The sequence below is a fragment of the Syngnathoides biaculeatus genome, chromosome 8 (genome assembly GCF_019802595.1).
Source record: "Syngnathoides biaculeatus isolate LvHL_M chromosome 8, ASM1980259v1, whole genome shotgun sequence".
Lineage (NCBI taxonomy): Eukaryota > Metazoa > Chordata > Actinopteri > Syngnathiformes > Syngnathidae > Syngnathoides > Syngnathoides biaculeatus.
This window is the reverse complement of record NC_084647.1, coordinates 13,370,614-13,398,478: the sequence shown is the minus strand read 5'-3', so window position 1 is coordinate 13,398,478 and position 27,865 is coordinate 13,370,614. Positions and strand designations below refer to the sequence as shown.

The window sequence follows — 27,865 nt, the reverse complement described above, 5'->3', positions numbered from 1 at the left end:
ACTTCATCCACTGTTTTTATGGTGCAGAGCAGCAGTATCTGCCTCACGATGACATCACGGGGATGCGTTAGCGAGTCGCCGATCCGCCCTACAAACACACGCAAAGCACATTAAGATGTCTGGCCTCAGCCACCTCTTTGCAGCGGCCTCGGGGAATGAGAAATGGATAGTTAAAAGGATTCTTGAGTAAAAATATGAAGGTGGAAGAAAATTGTTTTGTTTAAGCCTTCATTTCCTGGAGGCCTATTCTTAGGTATCGGCGTAATGCGTCACCGTTAGTGTTTCATTGTTCAAAGGGAGAGGGCGTTCCATACGAGAGATTTATGTGAGTATCTTGATTTATAGATTCAAATGGGATAGATGTTGATGGTCTAGTAAAGCAGGTTCTCCCTCTACTATCACCACGCCAACATGGAACTGCATATCAAGCCAAATAAAGAAATTAACACAGCACAGCATGAGGATCTCGAGAGGAATACAGTACATGCAGTGTGAATGTTTTTTTTAAAGAAGCAATTGTCATATTGAACTGGAAATGTATTCATATATGTTGATGACCTCAATGTATCTCACTCACCTTCGTACAATCGTTGACACTGCGTACTGTATGTATACATCCATCCATCCATTATCTTTGGCGCTTTTCCTCACGAGGGTCGCGGGGAGTGCTAGAGCCTATCCCGGCTGTCAACGGGCAGGAGGCGGGGTACACCCTGAACAGGTTGCCAGCCAATCGCAGGGCACATGGAGACAAACATCCGCACTCACACCGAGGGGCAATTTAGTGTCCAATTAATGTTGCATGTTTTTTTGTGGGAGGAAACCAGAGCGCCTGGAGGAAACCCACGCGGCCACAGGGAGAACATGCAAACGCCACACAGGCGGGTCCGAGATTGAACCCGGGACCTCAGAACTGTGAGGCCAACGCTTTACCAGCTGAGTCACCGTGCCGCCCTGTATGTATACATATGATGATAAAATCCACATAAATACCCTTTTTATGTATTAATTTCATCCAAGAAAAAGATACACAGTTTGAAAGTGATGCAATCAAACCTGTGACAAGTGTTTTGCACACTTGAATGTATGAATGTATGTAACTATATGTTAACCTGACAATGTTTATGGTGATGCTAGCGGTGAGGAAATAAAATAAGTGTCCTATCCTGGTACATCATAATTACTGACAATTACAACAGGCGATATGGTGGTTGCTAATGGGATCATAATCTTTGGTGTACCATTTAAGGCATTATCAACATGGAATATAACCATACAACATTCCTTTTAAATGACATGCTGACAACATTTTATTTCACCTTAAAAACATTTCTTTGTGATCAGTTTTATTTTGCTGTTCCTGCAGAAAAAAAAGGAGCTTTTGCCCATTTTAGACAACTTCCTGTCATGTCCTGTTCCACATGATCCAGTGAGCGCAGCACTCGTCTTCTTGTACTGCAAAGCCCAGCAAGTTCAAAAGTGGATGTTCCCCATCAATTTATTTATGGGTGTTTCTTGGGGAACACGAGGCATGGGAGGAGGACTTTAGAAACAAGTTACCGTGCTCTAATTAGAGAAAAGGCTGAATTGCATACAGGAACCCAGCAGCGAGGTGTTCTCCTGCACATCCGTTGGTGCGCGTATGTGGTGAGATGACAAATGATGAGCTGAGAAAAAAAAAAAGCAGTTCAGCAAGTGAATGAATTCATCAACCCCAAGTGAGAGTAAATGGTGAAGTAAACCAAACACACGTGATGCGCCTATGATTGATAGTTGTTTATCTTAAATTGCAAGAATGTCTTTGGGAAAGGTGATAATGTTAAATTGTAGCTGCAGCCCGGGTGCAGGATAAACAGATCAATCATGTTGGAATGCAATTTCCACCACCTTGCATGCTGCATTACAGTGCATTTCCTCAATAACAGCGGGAGTTGGAGAATGCTGTATCATACTGCGTCTGCGGCTTTGAAAAAGAGTCAAATGGAGTTGAAATTAAATGTGATTACTAATAACTAAAATCTCGCAACAATGATACTATAAATCCATCCAGAAATTTATGGATTCTTTTCAAGGTCACAGGTGAACTCGAGCTCATCAACTCCTGATTTTGTCTCAGAAACAACGTAGACCATGAATTGGAACTTTAAACTAGTGGCCAGTCAATTACTGGACACATTGTGTACAAACAATTATCAGCTGGTAAAGCGTTGGCCTCACAATTCTGAGGACCCGGGTTCAATCCCGGCCCCTCCTGTGTGGAGTTTGCATGTTCTCTCCGTGCCTGCGTGGGTTTTCTCCGGGCACTCTGGTTTCCTTCCCAAAAACATGCAACACTAATTGGACAGTCTAAATTGCCCCTAGGTGTGATTGTGATTGCGACTGTTTGTCTCTATGTGCCCTCTGATTGGCTGGCAACCAGTTCAGGATGTACCCCGCCTCTTGCCCGTTGACAGCTGGGATAGGCTCCAGCACACTCTGTGACCCTTGTGAGGATAACTGGCAAAGAAAATGGATGGATGGACATTCACAACCTATGGAAAGCTTTGAATCTTCAATGACCCCGCCATGAATGTCGCACCGGGGCAGCACCGACTGCCGGAAAAAAATTCCTCGTGTGTTTTTACACACTTGGCCAATAAAGCTGATTCTGATTCTGATGCATGTTTTGGATTGTGGGAGCCAGGAAACCTGAGCACCCAAATAAATAACATGCGAGGACAAGGTGAACATGCAAACTGCAGTTCTCACTTGATCTGAGATAAAAACCGAGAATCTATGACTCGGAGGCTGATGTGCTAAACATTATTTTGGTGAGACTCAAAGCTCAAAAAGCCGACTGCTTGAGCCTCAGAAGCTTGTCTCGATCTTCAACCTGTAACATTAATTATGGTCCAATTAGCGTCAATTTTGTCATTCAGTTCCTTGTTAAAGAAAACAAATAGCTCAGAAACACCGAACAGTTGGCATTATACATTCAAAAACAATAAGGTCAGATCAAGTTCACCTTTTTTGTGAGTGTTGGTTCTACTTGTGAGCTGTCATGTTATATATGGGTCACCTAAAAAAAAAAGAATTACATTAAAATTGGCACCTGTAGTGTTAATCCTAGCTGCTTCTTTATCACAGCACAAGGTGCTGATTGGTATGCCAGACAAGTTAGAAGCTTGTCAAGATGGATCTGTGTGATTATTCTTATGGCTCCAGCTGTCTGGTAGGGGGAAGGGGATCGTACACTACCGCACAGAACCAAGAAAAGGAGCTGATTTGTCTCTGATTGAAAACATAAATTGAACGCCTTCTTTGTTATTGATTGCTTTTGTCTTTTCAGGTTCATCGGCACGAGGTGGGGAGCCTGTGATCCCGCTTGTTTGAAAAACAGAGAAAGATAAGGCGACTGGAAAAGAAGAAGACACGTTAGACGGATCGCAAGTTTCTCAGGGTGTTTGGTTTTGGAGTCCATTCCATCCAATATTTGTAGTACCGCTCTTTACGTGATGAACTGGTCTCCTTTCCTCGTCATCGGGAGTGAATGATGCGAGGCATACTGCATGTTGGAAGAGCAGTCACGTAAATCAGCCTGCCATCTGCACCATATGATACTGGATGTCACGTGGAGGCTGCTGGAGCAACGCACATTTCTCAAAAATTCCTCTATTCATTACTGAAGAAAATGGACATTTTGTAGATACAGACTTGGATTGGAGACATATTTTAGAATAATCAACAGCAGCATTTGTTCTTTTAACAGATGTTGGCCAGGAGTGTATGATTTTCTCAACCACAAGTCGAAGGAGGTGAGAATTTCATTCAACAATTGCAATAAAGAAAATGTGACCAATATTTTAAGATTATATTTGGTGACATTGAAGTATAATACAAAATTAAAACTGTGATTATGTAGAAATGCAAGAAAATAAACTGCAAGGAAGTTGCATAGTTCTCTGGAAAGTTACGCAAAAAAAAAAAAAAAATGCCAAGTTATGAGGTCTATTGGAACATTAAGTCACCTTTGTAGAATCATTTTCAATATTCAACACTAAACTTACCGTATTTTTCGCACTATAAGGTGCACCTAAAAGCCTTTAATTTCCTCAAAAGCCAATGGTGCGCCTTATAATCCGGTGCGCCTTATGGATATATATATGGATCAATATTGAGCCTTTAGTGCAGCTCCATCTAATGGCTGCATAACGTAACCCCAGCCTCTACTGTAGCGTCTATTCTATGCGCCTTATAATCCGGTGCGCCTTATATTTGGGAAACGTTTTAATATACTCCATTCATTGGAGGTGAGCCTTATAATGCGGAGCACCTTATAGTGTGTGAAATACGGTATTTACAACATATGTTACCATGCCATGTATGTGTTTTGGTGCTGCTATTTTTGTTGGCAACACAGATAACACTGGATTACAAATATACAAGTGCGTGTACATTAGCATCTGTAAACTGAAAATTACAGCATCTATTTGAGATGGGTATTTATTTCTCGTATGCTGAGGAAATACACAATTAACAGGGCCAAGGTGTTTTTTTTTAAAGGAGGAATAAAGTCTCTGATCTAGTGACGTTTCCTGAATAAATGTAGTACTAAGAGATAAGCACAAGATCGAAAACGGTGTGCATTGAGAAAGGGATATTCCGTCTCCTTGCTTCTCTGACCCAATATCATAACAGTATTATCAGTTTGACTAAGGATGGTGGTATTTCCCTCACTACGATACACCTAACAAGCAATGCATTGACTAGGTGCATGTTGAAATCTTGTAATTCTAAGGAGACGGTTTTATAGTCTGCCTGCACCCTTCCAAGGGAAGGAGAGGTTCCCATATTAGCTTCAAAGGGCAGATGCAGAGAAGGCTTCGATACATAATTGCCTGGTTAGAAGAGTGGAAAAAAACATTTCATGGTTGTTTTACAATTTTTCCTGAACAAAGGACGGTGACTATTTGAAGGTATACAACGTTAATACTTCTCCAAACAAATAACATAAAGTGACAGTGGTGTATGTGCATTAGTAGATGGCAAAGATTTTTATTCCAAAGTGACACCGCATGTTAATGTGCGCTTTTGTCCTTCAACAAAGCGGTTTCATTTGGACGGTCCAAGACTGAAGGATGCGTCTCAGTCCCCTGGGGACCTCTCAGGCACCAGAGCTTGCAAGGTCAAATATGTCATTGCGTGTATTATTTGCAGCGAGCATATCACTTTATTTCAATTCATAGGCATGAAATGATCTATTATGGAGCAGGCCAAGTATATTACAAAGACAATTACACACTGGTGACGGTAAAAAGGTAGAAATGAAATAGGCTCCAAGCTAATGATGAAACATTATTACCACGTTTATCTACTCTATGTTGACTTACCTTCCATACTGCAAAGATTTTGGGGCAGGAATATGATAATAGGGTTTGAACAGGTTTTTTTCATAAGCAAATCCTTTTATAAAAGGACGGGAAAAAAACCTGTATTGGTCACAGCTTTTTCTACACTCAAAGCTGAGAACTATTCTAAAGCCCAGCCAATTTTCCAGACCGACTATGTGCTGAGGCGTGACCGATGCAGCTGCCAGTGAAGCATAATCATTTCTTTGACAAGTCCTAGCAAGAAAGAATGACAAGAAATAAAAAATTCAACACAAAGGACGGTGGTCCCTATTGGGTATTATGCACCATGTGACACACATCTGAGTGTGTAAGGGTCTTTCATAAAAAAAAAAAAAAAAAATATATATATATATAATATATATATATATATATATATATATATATATATTTTTTTTTTTTTTTTTTTTTAAATAAAGATCACAGAGACTTACCCTGACGAAATGTCAGTGATGCATAAATGCCTCAGTGTCTCAGTGCAGTGACCATATTACTTAATGAAGAAAATGGCATTACTCAAGATTGCCAGGAGCCTAAAATTAAAACCTGAGCACACTGGAAATTACAAATCATCCTACCTTTTTTTTTTTTTTCAGGATGTCTAATAATGGAGCTTATCTCTGCTGTTGAAGGGAAAATGTTGAACCACACCCGAGCCAGTCAATCACACTGTGAGAGCCAATCTTAAAAGTCAGCTCCTCACAAATACAAGTGACTTGATTAGAGGCATTCAAATGAGATGTGGGAAGTATATTTTCTTTGTGGGAGACATTTTTCACAAAGCGTGCTTCAGCATAGTGATTCCCAACATATGTGGCAGGGAACGTTAGTGTGTTGTAAAAGATCATCATATGTGCAGTGTGAAATTATCCAATTTCACTTCGTCCATCCATCCATTTCCTATTGTGACTATACCGATTATCCTCATTAAGGTGGTTGCTGCGATGGAGGCTATTCCAGCTGACTTTGGGTGAGAGGTGGAGTACACCTTGAACTGGCCACCAGACAATCACAATCAATTTCAATTAATTGATAAATTAATGGCGGCACGGTACATCAGCTGGAAAATGTTGCCCTCACAGATCTGAGGTCCAGGGTTCGATCCCGGACCCGCCTGTGTGGAGTTTGCATGGGTTTTCTCCGGGCACTCCAGTTTCCTCCCACATCCCAAAAACATGCAACATTAACGAGAAACTCTAAATTGACCCTAGGTGTGATTGTGAATGCGGATGTTTGTCTCAATGTGCCCTGCGATTGGCTGGCAACCAGTTCAGGGTGTACCCCGCCTCCTGCCCGTCAACATCTGGGGTAAGCTCCAGCACTCCCGTGACCCTTATGAGGATAAGTGGATAAGACAATGGATGGATGGGACTATTTGTGACATTTTCTTTTCGTGGTATGAGAGCTTTCTCAAGTAAAATATGTGCCTTTGCTCATTATATGTTGAGGAATACTTTCTTAGAGATCACAAACACACTCTACTTCTGACATTAACGACATGTACTAAACTAACAAGAACACAAAAAAATCCCCTTGATTTATTTTTTTTTTAAATCCCGAGCAGTCTTTTGCGTACCAAATCCAAACCAATTGTAAACCTACCAGCTCTGACACACTCATTGACTTACTTTCATTTATTTACTTAATCTGTATCGCTGGATGATATACGTCAGTGAAAGACTGGTTAGAACATCTGCCTCACAGTTCTGAGGACCCGGGTTCAAATCCTGTGTGTTGAGTTTGCATGTTCTCCCAGTGCCTGTGTGGGTTTCCTCCGGAGATTCTGGTATCCTAACCACGTTCCCGGGAAGTGTGGTCCATTGATTGAAGACTCTAAATTGCCCATTAATGTAAATGTGAGTGCAAATCGTTGTTTGTTTATATGCGCCCTGTGATTGTTGACAGTGACTACAGTGTCCCAGAAGGTAATTGGGATTGGCTCCAGAATGCCCACGAACCTAGTGAGGATAATCATACAGAAAACGCAGAAAATGGGTGGATGTATATCCTTGGAAAAAAAAGCAAGTGCTACCTAAAGTGCCATATTTGACACGTTGTTGAGGATAAAGCCTTCCTGTGATGCTCACTAGAATAAAAAAAAAAAAAAACAAAAGCAAATTGTGTCAACTTTCTTCCTCAGCACTCAAATCTCCACCTCTGTCCTCAGCTTTCAGACAAAGAACAGGATTCATTTGTCACTGGAGAGGGAAAATAGTCCCACGTTCTTTCTTTCTTTCTTTCTGATGAAAGTGCCGAACGGTTACATTCTGTGTGGCATTTGAGGCAAAATTACAATAACTTCAGCTTAAAGCCTTGGAGGTCCTTTCCCTCACGTCAGTCTACATTCTGTAGCTCCTTCCTCACTGAAAACGTAATTTATGGTGGTCTTAATTTGTCCTGATAGGATCCTGCCTTGTACACAACCAGTCACAGCTTGGTTCCGAGTGAGTCCCGATGAGAAACATTCTGTTTAAAACTAACTAGCTTGAGCAGAGAAGAATGTGTAACTGCTGGTCTCCTGTGGGGAGGGGGCTCACCCCTACATACAACATAGATTGACCCACTGGCATCCACACGTTCCAATACTACAGGTAATGAATATGATAATAGAGGTGCGTAGGTCATAAGTGTCAGTCATGTCAGGTAATGTGACATGTACGCCGTGGAAGCTGTCAAGCTGATTGAGTCGATGCAAAGACTCCAGAGAGGTGGACTGGTGAACACAATCAAATGCAGCTACTAGTGCTTGCCTCCCCTGGGATGCCTTGCAGCTACGCGAAATGAAGATGGCCTCCAACCTCTTGCAACAAAAATAGTTTGCAGTTTAAAATTTATTCAAATGGTCTTGCCCAACATAAATCTAACAGAATGCATTGACTGGGAAGAATGTTGTCACCGTTACAACTAAATGCAAACGGCGATCGTATCAATTTTAGAGTTTGTTTGGAACATTAAGCGTGATTACATAAATTGGACACACATTTAGTCATAGTGCCAAGAAAACTTGTCAACAAAAAACAAGGGTGAACAAACCTGAACTTGTCTAAGAGCAGGCGAAGCTTGACTAGTATTTGTATTTTATATTGGACACGAAACAACCAACATATTGACTCTGGTCAGACTTAATAATTCATTTTTTTACAAGACATTTTTCTTTTTTACCAGCGGAACCGGAATGATGGATGGTAAATCAAGAATTAAATGGATAGCACGGTTGATTAGCTGGTAAAGCATTGGCCTCACCGTTCTGAGGTTCCAGGTTCAATCCCGGACCCGCCTGTGTGGAGTTTGCATGTCCTCCCTGTGCCTGTGTGGGTTTTCTCCGGGCACTCCGGTTTCCTCCCACATTTAAAAAAATCATGCAACATTAATTGGACACTAAATTGTCCATTGTGAGTGTGGCTGTTTGTCTCCATGTGCCCTGCGATGGGCTAGCAACCAGTTCAGCCTCCTGCCCGTTGACAACTGGGACAGGCTCCAGCACTCCCTGCGACCCTCGTGAGGATAAGCGGCAAAGAAAATGGATGGATGGATACCAGTGGAACCCTCCCCATCTCCATCATCACTTCCAGGAAAGTTTTAGAATATTACGAATGTACTGTAAGTAGAGTCACTGATGGTGTAGCGGTACTCACGCCTGCCTTTGGTACGGGCAGCCGCTCAGTGATGGTGTAGATATCTGCCCTGTGACTGACTGACGACCAGTTCAGGGTGTAGTCCAGCTTTTGCCCGAAGCTAGCTGGGATAGGCTCCAGTATTCCTGCAATCCTTCTGAGGATAAGCGGCTTGGATAACCCTATGACATGACGTACTGTATGTTTAAGTAAAATGAAAAATCAACTCTGCCACTGTGAATCTCTTCAACGTTTTATTACACCAGTGATATCTGACCCGAGGAAAATTAATAATATCCAATTAATGCGGAGCATTTAAAGTTGTGAACCCTAATCGACGGTTTGACTCAGACGTTATAACGGCTTTAATTTAAAAGTCAAAGGTTGTGGCATCACACTAGATTCTGTTGCTTTGCACAGACGCGATAGCATTGTGACCGGAGATGTCGTGTGCTCAACACCAATGTATACTTAGCGATGAAATACAACTCGTGACACATTCTCACATTTAATGAGCTTGGACACCGGAGTGGGGTTTCGTAGGAAACAAATTACAAACTAGCATGCAGCTGTCACTTTGTTTTAGTCAGGACGGCCACCCACAAAATATCAAGCAGCTCATTAGGGCATTGAGAGCTATAACTGCTGAACATAGAAAAAAAAAAAGACTCAATGAACTGTAAATAATTCTGGTTTCTATTGGATATTTATGTTCTGTCAAAGGATGTGGAAAGGTTTTGATGTGGAAGTGCGACTAATCGAGATCCTGCTATAAGATTCATCAAGTATTCACGATAACGTGTTGTTCTCCACGTGAGATTTTATGGTATTAAATGTTGGAATTCAGTCTTCTGAATGTAGTCTAATAAGATAAGGTTAAACATGTTTTTCTTTTCTCTCTCTCATTTTTTTTTTTTTTTTTTTTTTAAATCCATGACATGCCTGGTGGGGGTGGTTGCCATTTATGCATGACTGAACCGATTCGGTCAACATAGTCCGCTTCTGCGCTGTAGGTGGATAGCTGAGCTCCATTTAATGATTCTCACACAAGAAGCTAAACAAGGGAATTAAAAGGCAAAAAGGTTCCATGCATCTTTGATGTGCTTGCAATCCACTTTGATCCTCTTCCAAGTCTGCCTGCTGCCATTTTATCGCAAACACAAGTTGTTAAGTTCTGGACTGCTTGATTTGTTAGTCTCGCTAAATGAATTTGTTGGGTTGATTCCAGCTGCGAGTCCGCTCGCTCTTCGTGCGCTGTTGCATTTTCTAGCTCCCCATCTACAGTTATAATTATCTGCTCTCTCTCTCTCGCTTTTTCACGCTCCCTTATACGTGCGTGAATATATCCGCTAGTAGACAGTAAAAGCTGAAGGTGAATCCACAGGTCACAAGCATCTCTTTTTATAGACATGCAAATTTAAGGAATGCACTGCTTTGTTTGCATTTTAAACTGCATGCCTGCAAGGCTGCGAATACAATTGAAGGTTGAACAGAGACAATTCAGATTTTTCTTTGCTCCCAACTGCAACTATTCAAAAATCAGCCATAGCCTGGGTAAACAGAAATAACGTGAAAGCAGATATCCTCATATTGGAATCAGGTCATTTTCAGAAGTGAATAAACATTGGATGAGGATCAGATAGAGATATCGGAACCAGCTCTCTTTCAGATGTGCATAAAAATTGCGTATGCATCAGATACAGGATGTGCAAGTGCGGCTGCACCGTCAACAGATATACTGTAGGATCCACCCTTTAGATGGCAGCCTGATACAGCAATACTTCACACACGTCCTACCAAATAATACAAATAATATAGTGCATGCACGCATCCACGCACACAAACAAATAACAAAAGCCATGTTTGTCACGAGCCATCGGTGCGGAGGAGGTCCAAAATGCAGGACTCCGAGGCAAAGGCATAATGTCCAGTGGGTTTTATTTCTGAAGTAGTGTCCGCACACGATAACACGGTGCAAACTCACTAACGCAAGGCAACAAACTGGCAAATGCCAGTGACAAAAACTCCAACTTTAATGCCTGTCCAATGACAGTCCCAATGTGAACCAGCTGTGAGGAGTGACATGGCCATGCCCCTTTTGGCAGTGGCCAAGTCTTGCTCACGACAATGATACATAGAAATTATCGTAAAAGCATAGATGATGAAGGTGCAGGTGATGCCCGTCAGTGCTGTAATTCTGACATGACCAGAATTTAACCCAAGTGGGGTGAATCTATATAGGTCAACAAAAATGCAGTATATATAAAGCGAATGTAATAGCACATAAATATTGCAATGTAAATATTCCCTGCTGGCACTGAGCACCAAAATAGTAACCACTGTGTTCTATTGAATTACATTTCAAAATTGTTGTATTTGTTTATTCACCAAACTTGAACCGAATACCCCCAAAATGCAGATAACAATTGCATAGGTTTATGCAATAGACGGGGACAACACTAAGGAATGCAATAAGTAAATCAAAACATTTAAACATTACATACTATTTTGTAGTCCAGAAATGAGCATCATCATTGTTGTTGTTGTGATTGTTTTGATATAATAGTATTGTATGCTACAATATTTCGACTATGTAATGGTCTACCCTTTCACTGCGGACTGCGTTCCCTGTGGGGGTGTTATTTGGGTAGACATTTGTAAATGCCATGCATGGGCGTATTATGGTGATACACCCCTGCTAAAAATTTTCTATAAAACATTTCTGAAGACTTTCTAAAAGACTATAGAATGTCTATGGAAATTCTATTGTTCTGTAGAAGTTCTATAGAAAATCACAGCCAAAGGTCTATAGAACAAGTTGTTTTGTACAAATTCTATAGATTTCTACAGAAATTTTTTTTAAGCAGGGATTGATAGGGTAGGCCTATATCTAACCTGTCCGTTTAATATGAAGCCACATTGAAAGACACATTGTATGATTCATTTCTGTCCACATTTGACAGGCTTGCATCAGAGTATTTGATTCCATGCTTTTTTTTTTCCTGTTCATGTTGCAACGACTGATATGGTATGCTAGCTGTGATGCTAATATTCTAAATAAAAGGAATTAAATCAGCACCAGTCACACTTGCAGGGTTCAGAATTCAAAGGGTGGCCATGACAACAGGGAAATAATAAGAAGCCCAAAGCCAGCCTTCCATTTGTATGACTTTTTCCACTGCATTATTACCCCTGTGGTAACTCCAAAAGTGGTTATTGGAGAATAGGCTACAATCTTGGAAGCTTTATTCATTTGTGTCTTTTGTCAACTGTACTAAGAACCATTCCATCAAGCCAATCAATATTTCGAATCAGACCATTTTGAAAGGGACTGAGAGTGAAAGAAGCCAGTCTGTTTCTCCTCCTTTGGCAGGAGGGGAAAGGAAGTGTCATGGGTTCAAAAAGTAAAAAAAAAAAAAAAAAAAAAAAAAGAATGAACGCTTGTTTTGCAAAATGAAATGTGAAGAACGCTTACTCAGAGCAAGAGGTGTACTTTTCTCATCAGCATTAGCGCCCCAATGTCAAGGAGGACTACATCACTGACTTTATAAAAAAGTAGCTCTTCACTGTTCATTTAAGAACTTATTTCACAGCTTGGCGACACCGTTTTTTTTTTTTTTTTTTTTTTGCTACTGTCTGAGTCAAGGGAAATGATTTTAGCACTCTTGTGAAAACTTAATGAAACTACATTTTGCATTTTGACTACTAATTCTGCTCTGATTGATACAGTAAAAGGCCTTGAGGGTGGAGTGTCGGTAAGAGGATGCGTATCTAAATTCAGGCAAAACTCTCCTTGATAACGCAAAGGAAGACGTCACCGGATTACCGCTATCTTGAAAGCGGTGAAACGCCGCACAACGAAATGTCATATGCTCTGTCACTTGTAATCAAAGTCAAGGTAATTGGCCTTTACTTGTGAAGCGCTTTTCTACTTGCAAGGTACTCAAAAGGCTTTTACGCTGTCACCTCATTTACCTGCTCGTACAATGAATCATGGCATTTAAGGTAATGAAAAGGAAAATTAACAGCTCATTCACACACTGATGATGCATTACCAGGAGCAAGGATACACATGTTGTACTACCTTCTGTTAAAGTGTATGTCAGGACCCTAACACACCTTTTTGCTAATATTAACAATTAGAAAGATGGAGGCATGCAGTGGAAAGGAGAGGAATGAAGATTAGCCGAAGTAAAACAGTATATATGCGTGAATGAGAGGTGGTTGGGGAAGAGTGAAGCTCCAGGGAGAAGAGATAGCTAGGGTGGACGACAGCAAATACTTCGGGTCAACAATACAGAGTAACGGAGAGTGTGGTAAGGAAGTGAAAAAACGGGTCCAAGCGGGGTGGAACAGTTGGCGGAAGGTGTCTGCTGTTCTATGTGACAGAAGAGTCTCCGCTAGGATGAAGGGCAAAATCTGTAAAACAGTGGTGAGACCGGCCATGATGGACGGATTAGAGACGGTGGCACTGAAAAAACAACAACAGGAAGCAGAAATGAAGATGTTGAGGTTCTCGCTTGGAGTGAGCAGGTTGGACAGGATTAGAAATGAGCTCATTAGAGGTACAGCCAAAGTTGGATGTTTTGGAGACAAGGTTACAGAGAGCAGACTTCGATGGTTTGGACATGTCCAGAGACGAGAGAGTGAGTATATTGGTAGAAGGCTGCGGAGGATGGAGCTACCAGGCAAAAGAGCGAAAGGAAGACCAAAGAAAAGGTTGATGGTGGTTGTGAGGGAAGACATGAGGTCAGTGGGTGTTAGAGAGGAAAATGCACGAGATGGGCTTAGATGGAAAAAGATGAAATGCTGTGGTGACTTCTAATCGGGACAAGCCGAAAGGAAAAGAAGAAGTTTTTATGCGAATGCGAATCTTACTGTAAATCCATTATGAATGAAACATTTTTATTTTTAAATTATCTCCAACAAATGATCGCACACTGCTGGATTCGCCGGAAATGAAGCTGAAACAGCCGATCAAGGGCGTGACGTAGGACATTGTGACAACAACATGGATCCCGTAGGAATACACTGTAAGAACGCTGATGAATTTTCCGATAATTCGAGCGATGAACATTATTCTGAAGGGTCCCACGAAGACGCTGAAGAATATGAGCTTTACGAAGGCGGTTATCAATTTGAGCCAGTTAGACAGCACACACGTTCAAATTCAGACGAAGTAGCTGGCCACGAAGAAGCCGACACAGCAGTCAGACCCGTGGAGGATATGCCTCGTGATGGAAACACTGACTGGTAAGCATTTGTGAAGTTCTCGTTTGGTTTAGTTAGTCAAAACACACAGAAGCCGATAACATCGTCTAAGTTGGTATATTTTCACAAATAAGGATTTTAATAAACGTAATCCATTTAAAATGTTGCCACGTTTATTTGAGAGCTATAGCTGGTCATAACTTACTTCACCATAAATATAATTTCACGTGGTAAACCGATCCCATAACCAGACAGTACCCAGAAACGTCCAAACCCCATTTTTGTCACAATTTTCCCAAGATGCCATGAGCAGAACTGCAAAACCTTATGCTGAAAGCCGGTATCCTGTCCTTTTGTTTGGGCACTAAATGCTTAAAATCCAATTGACTCCCAACTTATCATCGTTCCAAAACAGCCCATCCCAGATTTTGTGACGACAGAGGTCCGCCCACTAAATGAGTAGTTTTGCAGGGAAGAGAAACTCGGTCAAAGGTTCCGGACTTTAATTCATAACCACTTAAAACATCGAACAGAGTATGCATTTTAGGGAACAGTTGAACATATATTTTCGTGTAGAAAAGATAATTTGGGTTAGAAGTTACACATTCCATACACTTTAACAGTGGTGGTGGACAGTTTTATACTGATGCTTACATATAAAAGTATGTCCATAAATACAAAATAAAATGTGTCAAAATATTTGGTTATTAATGTGTGCATTGTTCGCAGCTTCACTTATTGGGATTCTAATGGAAAATATACAACTATCAACAAATTATAAGAAAAATAATATGGGTTGCTATATCAAACATTGCTAACAGAACATGGCACAAAAACAAAAATGGAATGAATTGATGGGTGATGAACAAATAACCTCCTTGGTGGAGATAACAATGCATAAGTGAGGAAGGCAAAATAAAGCATCAAGGTCCAGCACCAGCTGTTAAAAATAGCTGCCCATCCCGGCATGTTCAATACCTTCCAGCGGTTCACTTCCTAATAATAGCAAAAATACACACATGACTGAGGGCTACTGCAAACATGGTGGGGAGAGGGAGCGCTAGAGTAACGAGCCCGGAGGACAGTAGGCGCTCGGGTTATGGTAATTCTTTCGGAAGACAAGCTTCCTCCTCAGGACATTGCGCTCACTTCACCCAGTCCCTTCGTTCCATTTAATGAGCTCCAACAGACAGGAATTGTGTACATGGAGAGGAGGCACAAAGCAAAAGATGGCATGTTGATTGACTGCATGCTTGTCCACTGGAAACAAAAATAATTTCCAGAAAACAATACAGTGTCTAACACTGGAAGCATCCAAGTCAAAGGAGGAACACCAAAGGGGGCATTAAAGTGCCACTGTCATGAAATGGATGATTTTTAGTATGTTATTAATGAAAAAAAAAACAGCAGCTGGTATGGACCCATCCATTTTTTTCCAAACATGATTTTGACGTATATGGCTTTTTGTAACTCCCGCCATGAAAATCCTCTCGAGGGATTTGGTTTTGACAAGAAGCAGGAAGTGACATTAAGCACTCAAGCAGACTCTTTTGTTTCTCATAGTTTTACCTGCGGGAAGGGAGCTCGTTGTTCCTTCGTGTTAGCCAAAATGCCGGCTCGTCGCATTGCTGGATATTGCTCGAACACTCGTGAGGATGGATTTACCCTTCATAAGTTTCGAAGAGAACCGGTTCGTTGGAAAAAATGGATTGCACGGGTGCAAAGGATGAGAGCTTCGTGGCTTCCAAATAACAGGTAGGTGTGTAAACAGATACTTAAAAATAAACAATAATTGGGGGGGCGGGGGTAATCCATAAATCAGGGGTGCTAAATGTGTCAATCTGCGCATCGGAGGCTTCTTGGCCGAGCCTCCGTGTCTCGAAGTAGGTGGGCGTACGAGCCGCTGCTGAAGCCGTGGTTTCAAGTCCGGGGTGATGTCACGGGCAGTAGATGCAGCCAATATGGCGACCACTTGGATGTCGAATGAGACCTCCGCAACTTTGCGCATGGATGACGGGCTCTCCGCTCACATTTATTTTTTCGTATAGACATTGAAGTGAATAATGTTATGTGTATTTTTCAATTCAATATCTATTTTAGAATGTTTAGAGGGATGACAATTGGGCTTCAAGCAACGTATTTGGCAATTAGGTTTCCTAATTGGTGTCCTGCGGAACCTCCAAAGTAAACAATTCTTTTCAGAATTCAAGTTGTCTCACATGAGTGAAAGGGTACATCTGTAGCAGAGTATTCTGACTGTTGTGCAAACGCAAGACTCTCTCCAGACCAGTGATGGACAATTTCAGTGCAGCAGAGGGCTTCTCCGTGACATTTTAGTGGCAGAAAATCGGTCTAAATTGATGACTGCTCAGAACACATCTATGTATTAGAGCTAGGTAGAATGGTGTTCTAACAAGATGCCACTTTAGTTGTCCTGTACTCTAATTACTATTGCGCCAAAGCTGTGATCATGGTCACAGGGAGGGGAAATGTCTACTCTATGATGGATGATTGTAACTAAGATGGTCCAATAGCACATAGACCTTTTAAAATTCATTAAATAGTTCCCTTACTTAGGATAAGCCATTTGCTTGCCAGAGTCATTATACTTGCAAATCACTGGCATCGTGCATGCGGAAACCCATTTTACATATCTGGCCACTGCAGCGGAATATCCTCTGTCACTTATTTGGGATAAACACGTAGTGTGTTGGTTTTATTTTTTCTACCCAATAAGTCTGAACATGATAAACATGAGAGTTGTGCTTGAAGGACCAATGTTCTCCGAGGCCAGCCTGAGTGATGCCACTTCAAGTCGGAGTGGGTTTTGTGCGATTCGGAAGACAAATTACTCAAAATGTGATGGGAAGAAAAAAAAAGATGAGAAGTCCCACCAGTGCAAAGAATGGAGGTGCTCAGAGAAATACGCTTCGGTGGACGGCTTGGAAAGTGGAGCACAAGCACAACGGATGAGATCCGGAATACAATGAAAAATGAATACAGCCAACGATATAGGTCCTAATTTTAAAATGTTTGTCAATGGGAAAGGTATGATCATTTCAAAATGCTCAGTCTAACGGGGTGTTTACTAGTCCCTCCATTGCGGCCAGGAGTAAATTTAGCACGACTTAATGCGGTCTCTTATCCCACTGTTGCATCATGCAGAAAGGTGAACAAATTAAATTAAACAAAACTTGGATTATTATGGTTTCACTAACACATAGTCTGGTCTGATGATTGGATAAAACCAGATTGTGATAACACATTTTGCCTTCTTTCTCATTAATTATACAAATTTATCATTACTGCATGATAACCGGGGGAGGCAAATTAGCTTTAAAGATAAAAAAAAAAAAAAAAAAGAAGCGCAAAAATGTGCATCTGCCAAGGAGGTTTGTATTATTGTGTCAGAATGTAACCAAAAATGGAACTTGTAGTTGAGTATGAGCTCAATTGTATCGCTATGGATAAAGGTACTGTCATGAGCGGGGCTGGAGCACTGCCAGGACGGGCGTGACATGGTCACCCCTCTGGGCAGTGCCACCTCTGGCACTCGTCACAGCTGTTGCACATTCGGCATGTTAATTGACCATGTATTTAAGTTGGCATTTTTGTCACGGGCATTTGCCAGTTCATTGAGTTTGCATTGGGTCACTGGGTGCGGACACTACCTCTGCAACAAAACCCACTGGACATTATACCTTTGTCTCGGAGTCCTGCATTCAGGTCCTACCCCGCACTGATTTTTTGTGACAGGTACAGTTGTGTGCAACTTTTTTCCCCTGCCTATGTGGCCATTTTTAATATTAGTTTGCCCTTAAAAAGGTTGCCACTGAGCACCATGGTAGTGTTGCAACTGCTGATTTTTAAATAAATAAATATCATTTTGCATTCTGCAAAACACAATACGTTACCCCGCGAAGATTGAATCTAAACCCTCAGCGCTCATGCCCTAATCCAGTCAATTCAAGTGGTTAATTGGATATCGGAAAGGCCGAGAAAAGTCGCGGAATATTGAATGGTGTCCGTGTCAAACTTTGAAACGGAAAAGGGGTCAAGTGGAAAAGTCATCTCGACGCATGCACCAATGAGGGCCGCTTTAAAAGTGATTATTCCCATATGATTTCTCCCTTGTGCTAAGATGTGGTCAGTCACCAGAGCCACACTAATGACCGAGTTAAACTCCGGAACAAATATGAGCGTCTCAGTAATCCAAATATAGACACGCTGAAGATTGTAACATGGAACCTAGAAACTAATTAAAGTTTGCCCGAGTGGCGTGTGGGGCTACGAGAGCATCCGCGTGAGACATTTTCTCCTCATTATGCCGGGGGGGAGGGTATCACTATGAACCTCATCAAGCGCTTTGTGTCTCATTCTATTGGCCCAACACCAGACACAATAACTTGTCTCATTCGAGGATTCTGTTTGACATTTGAGGAAGAAGCGAGTCGAAGCGACGTCGCGCAGCAAAGCAAATCTCCTCAGAAAATCAAGGCTGCCTGATGCTGGCGAAAGGGGGCTGATGTTTAAAAATAACACCTTGCCAGTCGTGACCCATATTTTCCTCAAAAATAACTCACTATAAGATCCGAAACTGAGAACATGGGAGTTAGAAATCAAATCTGCTTTGCAGTTCCGTCACACTCTCGAATACCAGCAGCATGACGCTCCAGTGGAGAAAAAAATAAACTTTTCATCAGATATTTTACATGTATTTACTGTGCCCTCCGATTTATGGGGTTATTATAAAACAACCCTAATCACACTATAAATCTGAAGTGTTTTAAAATTCTTACCTTGACCTTTCTCCCTGTGAGCATTTACCCGTTACGCAGTTTGTGTGACACATTTCCTACCAGGAAGCGCTTTTGTTCATTTGAGGCCAGAAGAGGTTTACAGCCGTAAACTTCAGAATTAGCCCACCTTGTGAGCAGCTCTCTGTTATTTTTACAAGTTCCACATAATGAATGAATATCACCTACATGGATAAATCTGCAATACAAACATATTTATAGTGGAATGATGAATACTTCATGGGGGAAAAGATCCTGATGGTTGAGAAGTTGGAAATGTGCCATTTATTTTCTCAATTGGTCCAATAAGAATGGAGAAGTTGGCCTTCCCCTGCAACACTAAACGTTCATATGAATACATATATTTACATATGGATTTGGATTAAATAGTTTGCTCAGTGGGCGGCACAGTGGCTCAGCTGGTAAAGCGTTGGCCTCACAGTTCTGAGGTGCCGGGTTCAATTCTGTACATGCCTGTGTGGAGTTTGCATGTTGTCCCCATACCTGCGTGGGTTTTCTCTTCCTCCCACATCCCAAAAACATGCAACATTAATTGGACACTCTAAATTGCCTCTGTGAGTACGGCTGTTTGTCTCTCTGTACCCTGCGATTGGCTGGAAACCAGTTCAGGGTGTACCCCTGCCCTTTGACAGCTGGGATAAGCTCCAGCACTCCTTGTGACCCTTGTGAGGATAAGCGGCTAAAAAATGGATGGATAGTATGCTAAGTGGTTGGGAACTTTGTGTCTTCCTGGATTTTTCCAAGGATCCATCCATCAATTTTCTCAATGCGTATATTTGGTGACGGTGCCATTCTTCCAAGTCAGTTTTGCCAAGAAGACATATTTATTCACATTAAATTTTATATCCTCTATTTATCTTAATATTTTTTGTGACAAGCATGAAAGTACAACAATGTCACTGTTGAAGGAAAAGTACATCTCATGGTTTTTCCCCACGCTTGAGCATGAAAACGCGTATTAGGCCAAGGCAATATTTCCCAACATTTTTTCATCCAGGAACCCATTTTGCATTAGAATTATTCCTTGGCACACCATCACACAAAAATATTGAAATAATGATAATCTTGTCTCAGTGTACTCAACAGACGGAGTCAAATGTGAAATCTGGATGCCACTTGCTTGAACACAGAGCTAATATGCTCGCAGAAGCCATGACATATTCTGCTGTATACTGTAAATAGTAAGAGGCACCTACACAGATTTGTTGAATCTTCAGCTATCTAATTATAGCGCCTCTACAGTAATTATTCTGCCTGTCACAATATGTAATTAGCGTACAGTAGATAGATGAATGAGGAGACAGTATACTGTATTTGTAATAAGTGGTCATTTTCAGAGAACGCATATGAAATTCGACATTTCCTCCTACAGGACCTCTCATGATCTTTCAAGGCACAATTAGCATGCCATGGCACTTTGGTTGCAAAACACTTGGCCAAGGTGTGTGTTATGCTAAATTGCTTCCCGAGTGGTGTCCGCGAACATATTTTTCCTTGTTTTGTCTTCAAGCGAACCAATTCTGATTAAAACACAAAACACAGCATTTGGACATACTGTGGATCACCTGCTTATTATCAGATACCGATAATAAATTGGGTCTGAGGATTACGAATTCCCGATGAAGCAAAATGAGTTCTAAATTTGAAAAACAAAAACGCGTAAAATGTATTTAAAAAAAAATGCATCCATGTTGTTTTTAATGGCAAACAATATCTTTGTCTGATCCATCTCGATGCAAAGTCAAATCAATATAGAAAGATAAAAGCAATCTCAGTTGATTCTGTTTCCAATTGTCATGGGAAATCTTATTTAACAAGTTCGCACGCTTATATCTTTGACAAATCTCATCTCATTGGCTTGTAATTGGCTCCATTTATGTAATATCCATAAACACTAGTGGCTAGAGATGAGACTTTTGCTTGTTTGGCCACACTAACTTTAAATGAGTGTCTCAAATCATGTTTGACGTTGAAATGAACCAAAGTGCCACTAATTTGTTCCAGCCTCCTAAAAAAACCCAAAACAAAACAAAAAAAAACGAACCATCATTTTGGGATATTTCTTAGTTGAATGAGGGGGAAAAAAAAAAAAGCACTGTAAAACATTACACTTGATATAAAGATGGATCTCTATTTTAGTTGGGTTGGTTTTGTTTGTTTCCCGTGTCTCGTGTGCTCGTTTTAGCTGTGTGCACCTGTTCACGTTGACCCTCCTCCCCTGTGTTGACCAATCAGCTCCCTCCAGCCACTCGTGTCTTGTCTAGCTGTTCCTCGTTGTCTCCTCAATCTCTTTCAGTTCTTGTCAGTCCATTGTGATTTTCCTTGTTGATGTCCTGTTTGTCCGTGGCCATGTATTGTCTCTCTAGGCCACGTCTGGTCCTGTTTCCTATTTAGGTTCATCTATGTTTTTCTTTGATTATTTGGTTCTTGTTATCAAACTATCTGTAAATATACTTTTTTGAAATTCCAGGACTCCCTCTTACCTTCCTCGCCTTCACTAGCCCAGACCGTGGCAAACATACTGTAATTAGAATATGAATAGAATTTAAAAATACTTCAGCTGTTTTTGTCACACATTCTCCTGCACTCTTCCTTTTGTGCGGGACAAGAGTGGGAAAACACCCCAGCTACAGCACAGATTATTTTGACGTACAGTATGTCTTCTATAATTGTTTAGGAATTGAAAGCATGCTTGGTGCGCTGTGTTATGTAAATGATTCCTTGTGGGCTGCTTCATGTCACATCTCATATTGAAACAGTGACAAGTATAATCCTGTTGCTAAGAATGACATTGTTGGGATGCTGTACATGACAAAATAAAAAGAAATCCGCCACAATCATTATTTTACATGCAGGTGAAAGTGGACAGAGTGGCATTCGTAGAATTAGCCTTAAATTTTTTTTAAAAAACCCAAACAACAAACGCCAAACCCCCGCAGACGCAATGTGTGCAGTCTGTCGTGAGATGAGCAGCGAACGGCGCCGCTTTCAGATACCTAAACGAATCGCTGAGAAGCAGCTAGCTGGCGTTTGAGCCATATCTTCACTCTGCAGTACCCCGGCGACACGGGAAGCCAACTTAGAGATTTCAGTAAGCGGGTCACTTGCTAATGAAAGCTGCCGGCACTGGACACATATATAAACGCCTCGTAGGGGTATTGGAGATCAAAAGGTAAACAAAACAGAAGTTTGTTACACTGAAATGAAAGAATTATTAGCCACTTTCTTAGGTATCCCAGTCAAACCCAGTTACTTCAAATACATGCTCAATATATTTAAAAATTTGTGACCCCTTAAATATGTTCTACAGCAAGGCAGAAAAACCTGCAATCCTCAATTTTTCGTGAGCTACTGTCATGTACTGTATTGCCACCATTGCTTGTACTTGGTTTAACTAACACGCGGTACATGAGTCAAACGTTGATGAATTCTGCTCATACACAATGTAGTCCCCATACACTCGCCACCATCTTAGAACAGGCTGCTTATTTTATATTAATGCTCTTTGATGTGCAATTATTCCACACAACAGTGTGAGCATGCCAGGAGCGAGTCAGGAGAAGGTCATAGTCTTATACATTCATACATGATGAGGAAACATGATGACATGCAGGATGCATCTATGACAAGCGAATTCAAATAGATTGTTCAACATTTCTGTAAATCTAAGAAGAAACAAATGGACATGAACTTTTCATCCGTCTAAGTAACATTTTAAGTGATTCAGTCATTTAATTTCTTTTCTCTGTTTTTTATGTGCCCTCCATCAGTGGAATTGTCCCCCCCCCCCCAATTATAATGCAATCACTGTATTGTGAGCTTATCGGTAGCAGAGGAAAAATATTGGAACTTTGTTACCCTCAATTGTAATCAAAAACACACACACACTAATAGTACGGGTTTGGACTCACCCTCAAAAATCTTGATTTGCTATTTATTTTGAGAGTAATGGATTATTATCAAATCCGAATTGAATCACAACTTCTATTCTGGATAAAAAAAGATGTCAATGTTCAACAAATAAAAACAGAAAATTGGTGATTTGATAATTATATTGAAACTGAAAGTGAGTACGCTGCTGTCTTTTTAGTTACTTGTTCTCCCTCCAGAAATGATTTTTCTTTATAGTTTAAAATGCCTTACGTTAACCAGGATCCCTTGTGTTGGTTTTGAGCCTGTCGGTGCCGTAAATCCTGGCTGCCTTGGACCAGCTGCCTCCCTTCTATCTTGCTCGCATCATCTCCCACGCTCTGATGGGTTAACTTCATCCCATTCATTCTCCTGCATCCCCCAATGCTAATTTCCAGCTTCGGTTGGTGCTGCCATGAATATTTGTGCAGTTTCTCGTGCTTGACGATCGAACGCCTAATTCTGCAGACATCATCTCGATGGAAGATTACAGACATGATCCCCGTCCCCACTCCGAGTGCTGAGGCCAAATGTGCACATCTCCAGAATCAATGCACAGGAGCTGAAACCAGTGTCAGCATAAACAAAAGGCAAAAATGTGAAATATTTTATTTTTTTAAAGTAAATGGGGAGTGACAGGAGTCACAGCTTTTGTTAGAATAAATTTTGTATGCTATTCATAAATTCATAGGGAATCAAATCCTGAAATTCTGATGGTGCTTTTGTTTTTTTCAGCAGGTTTGACTCCCTGTTTGAATCACCGCCAATTTATGAATAGCCCCAGCTAATAGTAAAACAACTTTAAAAACAGTCTATTTGAATTTCATGTTGGATGATAAAGGCATCATGAGAGTGTGATTCGTGTTTCCTGTTTTAACATTCTTAAATATGACAAGCCTAAAAAGAATAGTTTAAAAAAAAAAAAAAAAAAAAAATCGAAAAAAACAATCAACAGGGATCGTAAATAATAGGGACACATGATGCAAAAAGGAAACAAAAATGTAGAGGAGTTATGTATTTCTTCATTATATAGTTTGGTTGCATTCTGCACTGTATGACCACATGATGGGCGGCACAATTGCAGAAGCGCCCCTGCGTGTTTTTCTACTATTTAACCTGCATTATTGTTTGTTGGTGGCTCAGCTGGTAAAGCGTTCGCCTCACGGTTCTGAGGTCCCGGGTTCTAGCCTGGACACGCCTGTGTGAAGTTTGCATGTTCCCCCCGTGCTTCCGTGGGTTTCCTCCGGGCACTCCGGTTTCCTCGAACTTCCCCAAAACATGCAACATTAATTGGACAATCTAAATTGCCCTGAGGTGTGATTGTGAGTGCTGCTCTTTGTCTCTATGTGCCCTGCGATAGGCTGGCAACCAGTTCAGGGTGTACCCCGCCTCCTGCCCGTTGACAGCTGGGATAGGCTCCAGCACTTCCCGCAACTCTCGTGAAGATAAGGGGCAACGAAAATGGATGGATGGATATTGCATTCACTGCTGAGTTTTCATATCGCTCTCTTCCATTGACTGAGCCATACCGCCATCGGCCAACCAATCAACTTCCTGTGTGTTCTACATTACCGCTGTATCCTTATTCCCCCCCCCCTTAATTTTTTTTACTTATAACCTGCTTTCCCCCCCCCCCCCCACGATGGTGTCAACCCACAGCAACCCCTCGCAGTGCTCGGTTTACACTTCACTGATCCGATGTCATCACTCTTTCATATCTTGCCAGGTAGAATTGGCCTCTTTTTCTTCTTCCTGTTGTTCGACCACTAAAAATAAAGCTGCCTTTTGTGAAACTGCCACAAGGCTCCGGTCTGGTCCTCCACAGGGCTTAGAACCTCACTTCCTGACAAACACAATCTACTTTCAGCAGTTGGTCATGTGCAGATGTAGAACATGTCGGACACACTGCTGTTTTCGTGAGTGTACAAGTTTAGAAAAGTAGAAGCTTCCGTGACAAAAATGCATTATTTTTCCTTAGGACACGCTGGGTCCAAACCACATTTCAACCCAATATTTGTATTTGGAAAAAAAATCCAGGACTGTTTCTCTCAATAACAATATTAAATTTGTTTTGGGTACAAAACATTCTATGTTCAGAAAGTGTGTGCATCACCCACTTTTAATAATGTTACATTACATATTAACGCAGGAAGGAGTGCATTATGAAGAAGTTGGTTTTCATGATTAATTTAAAGTCCAAATGCATTTTTTTTTTTACACTTAGTTTTGATCTATAACACAACTCATCCATATTCTATTCCGATTGTCACGCTTCATTTTGTGGCGAGAGGGAATCTTTACCAGATGCGAGTTGCCAGTCAGTTAAGGGAAAAGTATGGGGACAAAAAATACTAAAAATTCACACGTTGGGATTTTTACCTCACGGAACCCCCAAAACAGAGCTGGTTGAATAAACACCACGCAAAGTGTACCACCAATTCACCTGCACAGGAAAAAAAAAAAAAAAATCCCATTACTCTTCAATACAAATGAAATGAATCCATCTTTTTTTTTTTTAACTGAGATTGTGTGGTCATTTAATTACATGCAAAAAAAAAAAAAAAAAAAATTTATATATATATATATATATTCCTGGTTTACTGCAATAAGTTCCATGCCTTGAGACCTTTAAAAATATAAAATGCATTTTGTAATCTTCAAACAATTCATATTGATCGATGAAAGATTTGTCACTGAAATGAAAAGCCTGTGATGAAAACATTATCCCTCGGGGATTCATAACATGCATGGCTGCTGTTTGGAATAAAAATCAAAGCAGGCCACATGACAGCGGTTTTCAAAACACGGAAAACTAACGGGAAATTGTTGTATGCCGACATAATCAAATGTCATACAATAAGATAAGAAACCAAGATTGTCACGAACCTCTGGTGCGGGGCTGGAACCAAATACAGGACTCCAAGACGAGGACATGATGTTAGGCGTAGTTTTATTCAAAGCTGAGGTCATACACGGTGTAAGCAGTTCAAAAAGGCAGAGGTACAGAAATGGTAAGCAAAGGCAGGATCCAAAAACGTGAAGCGAGGTCTGATGACTATGAGAACTATAAACTAAGACAGGACTAAGCTGAAGCGGTACAGAAACACTGTGACAAGGATAGCTTAACACTACACTATTTTCAGTGGTAGCCATTCCTACTGTCAATGAATGTAACGCACTAATAAGGGCACAATGCACAACGAACTGGCAAATGCCAGTGACCAAAACTCCAACTTAAATACACCATCTAATTACAGTCCCAATGTCAAACAGCTGTGAGCGGTAACAGGTGACACCGACCAGGGCGGTGGCCACGCCCCCCTTGGCCGTGGTCCAGCCTGGCTCATGACAAAGATAAAGACAAATGAAGGTAATGTGTATTAATTCCATGATGGGAACAATTGCAAAATCCTTCTCTGTATGATGCACTTCAATTGTACACTATAGCAAACTGCAAACAGACAATAATGAAAATATGACTCTCTTTTAATGACGATATTGGATGTCATCAAATTTTGCAGTTGTACCTAATGAAATGTCCATTATTGGGATGGTGCTGCATACTGTGCCAAAAAACACTGCAGTTGCTAAGACTTGACTTGACAAACAGTATACTTCTCATTTGATTGTCACTGATCATGAATGAATAAGCAAATAGAACGAGGCAAGATTGAACAGATTTGTCATCTCAGTCGCTGGTTTTAAATCGCACCGATAGCGGGAATTTAAGAGGATAATTCTGTGTTCAGTACTTTTTGAATAATGGATTGCCAGGCAGTTGTCTTCACAGAGTTGTCTTATAGCAGTAAAGCCCACTCAAAGTGCTGAATGATGCAGTGGCGTGGCTGGATTAGTCCGTTAAATTTAAGAAAAGGTCATAATGCTTAGTCAGTGGAACTATGACTTGAGGATGAAAATTTGATTGAGTGTGCCCCCTCCGTGTTGGCACGCTGCTGGGACTCAAAGAATGCCCTTAAACATTTTGTCCCGTCAGCGTGTTCCAAACGTAGAATTATAAGAATCCCCTGTAAACACACTTTGCTTAACAATGGACAGGAGCATAGTTTTATCACAGAAAGATAAAAATCTTTTGTGGATCATACAAAGCAATTCTAATCTGCATCAAGATAACTCATGTGATTGCTATTCTTGAATAATATATGACATTTTGATGTGCACAATAGCAGACATTCACAGGAAACTCGAAGAGTTTAAAAAGTTTTGTAAGTCAGGTGTGCAATATTTCCCCCCTCTGTCCTTTCACAGTAACTGCCAAAGAACAGTAGACGGTCACACATATTGATTAGTGGTCAAGGAAGAAAGCAAAAGATTGTTTCATCACAGATGGAACTGCACACACGGATGGATACTCCGAACCGGGCAGCCGATGTCCTCAGGCTCGACAAAATATTTTAAGATTGGAAATTGGGTAAAAAACAATATTAACCCTCTGTTAACCAAGCAGGGTTCCAGGTTATCTGAAATTGTGACCAGTTTTTTTCAATGTTAAAAATGGACGAAAAGATCATATCCATGTTCAGATTGAAAATGAGATTTGATCAACACTGGTCAATAATGGCAAATGCCGAGTCGGTAAACTGGAAAAGGGGTCCTAATGGACCATGTGCAAAAATGCAACATGGGTCAACAGAGGGTTAACTTGACACACACTAATCAGAAGGTTGTAATTTGCTGTCAGTTTTAAAACCATGTTATTGTAAATTCCAAACTCACATGAAATTTCTCGACCTTCACGACGAGAATAAATTATTTAAATATATTTTACGAATGCAGCAAAATTAGAACCCACGAGTTCAAGATGTTGTTTGGGGGCTAGCCTGATGAAATATACTATATTATTGATTGTTTGACTGTTTGTAGTGTCTATATACTTTATAATGTGTAATGAATTGAGATGTGAACATAT

At 40.9% G+C, this 27,865-nt stretch overlaps 1 long non-coding RNA gene across 1 annotated transcript; it reads right to left on the bottom strand.

The window, feature by feature from the left end:
* Positions 1-1,294: 1,294 nt before the first annotated feature.
* Positions 1,295-26,161, bottom strand: LOC133505088 (uncharacterized). Its single transcript, XR_009796146.1, has 4 exons — positions 25,825-26,161; positions 25,318-25,381; positions 3,005-3,058; positions 1,295-1,667 (listed from the first exon to the last, which is right to left on the bottom strand). It is a non-coding gene; the product is annotated as an uncharacterized LOC133505088 (long non-coding RNA).
* Between the last annotated feature and the right edge of the window lie 1,704 nt (positions 26,162-27,865).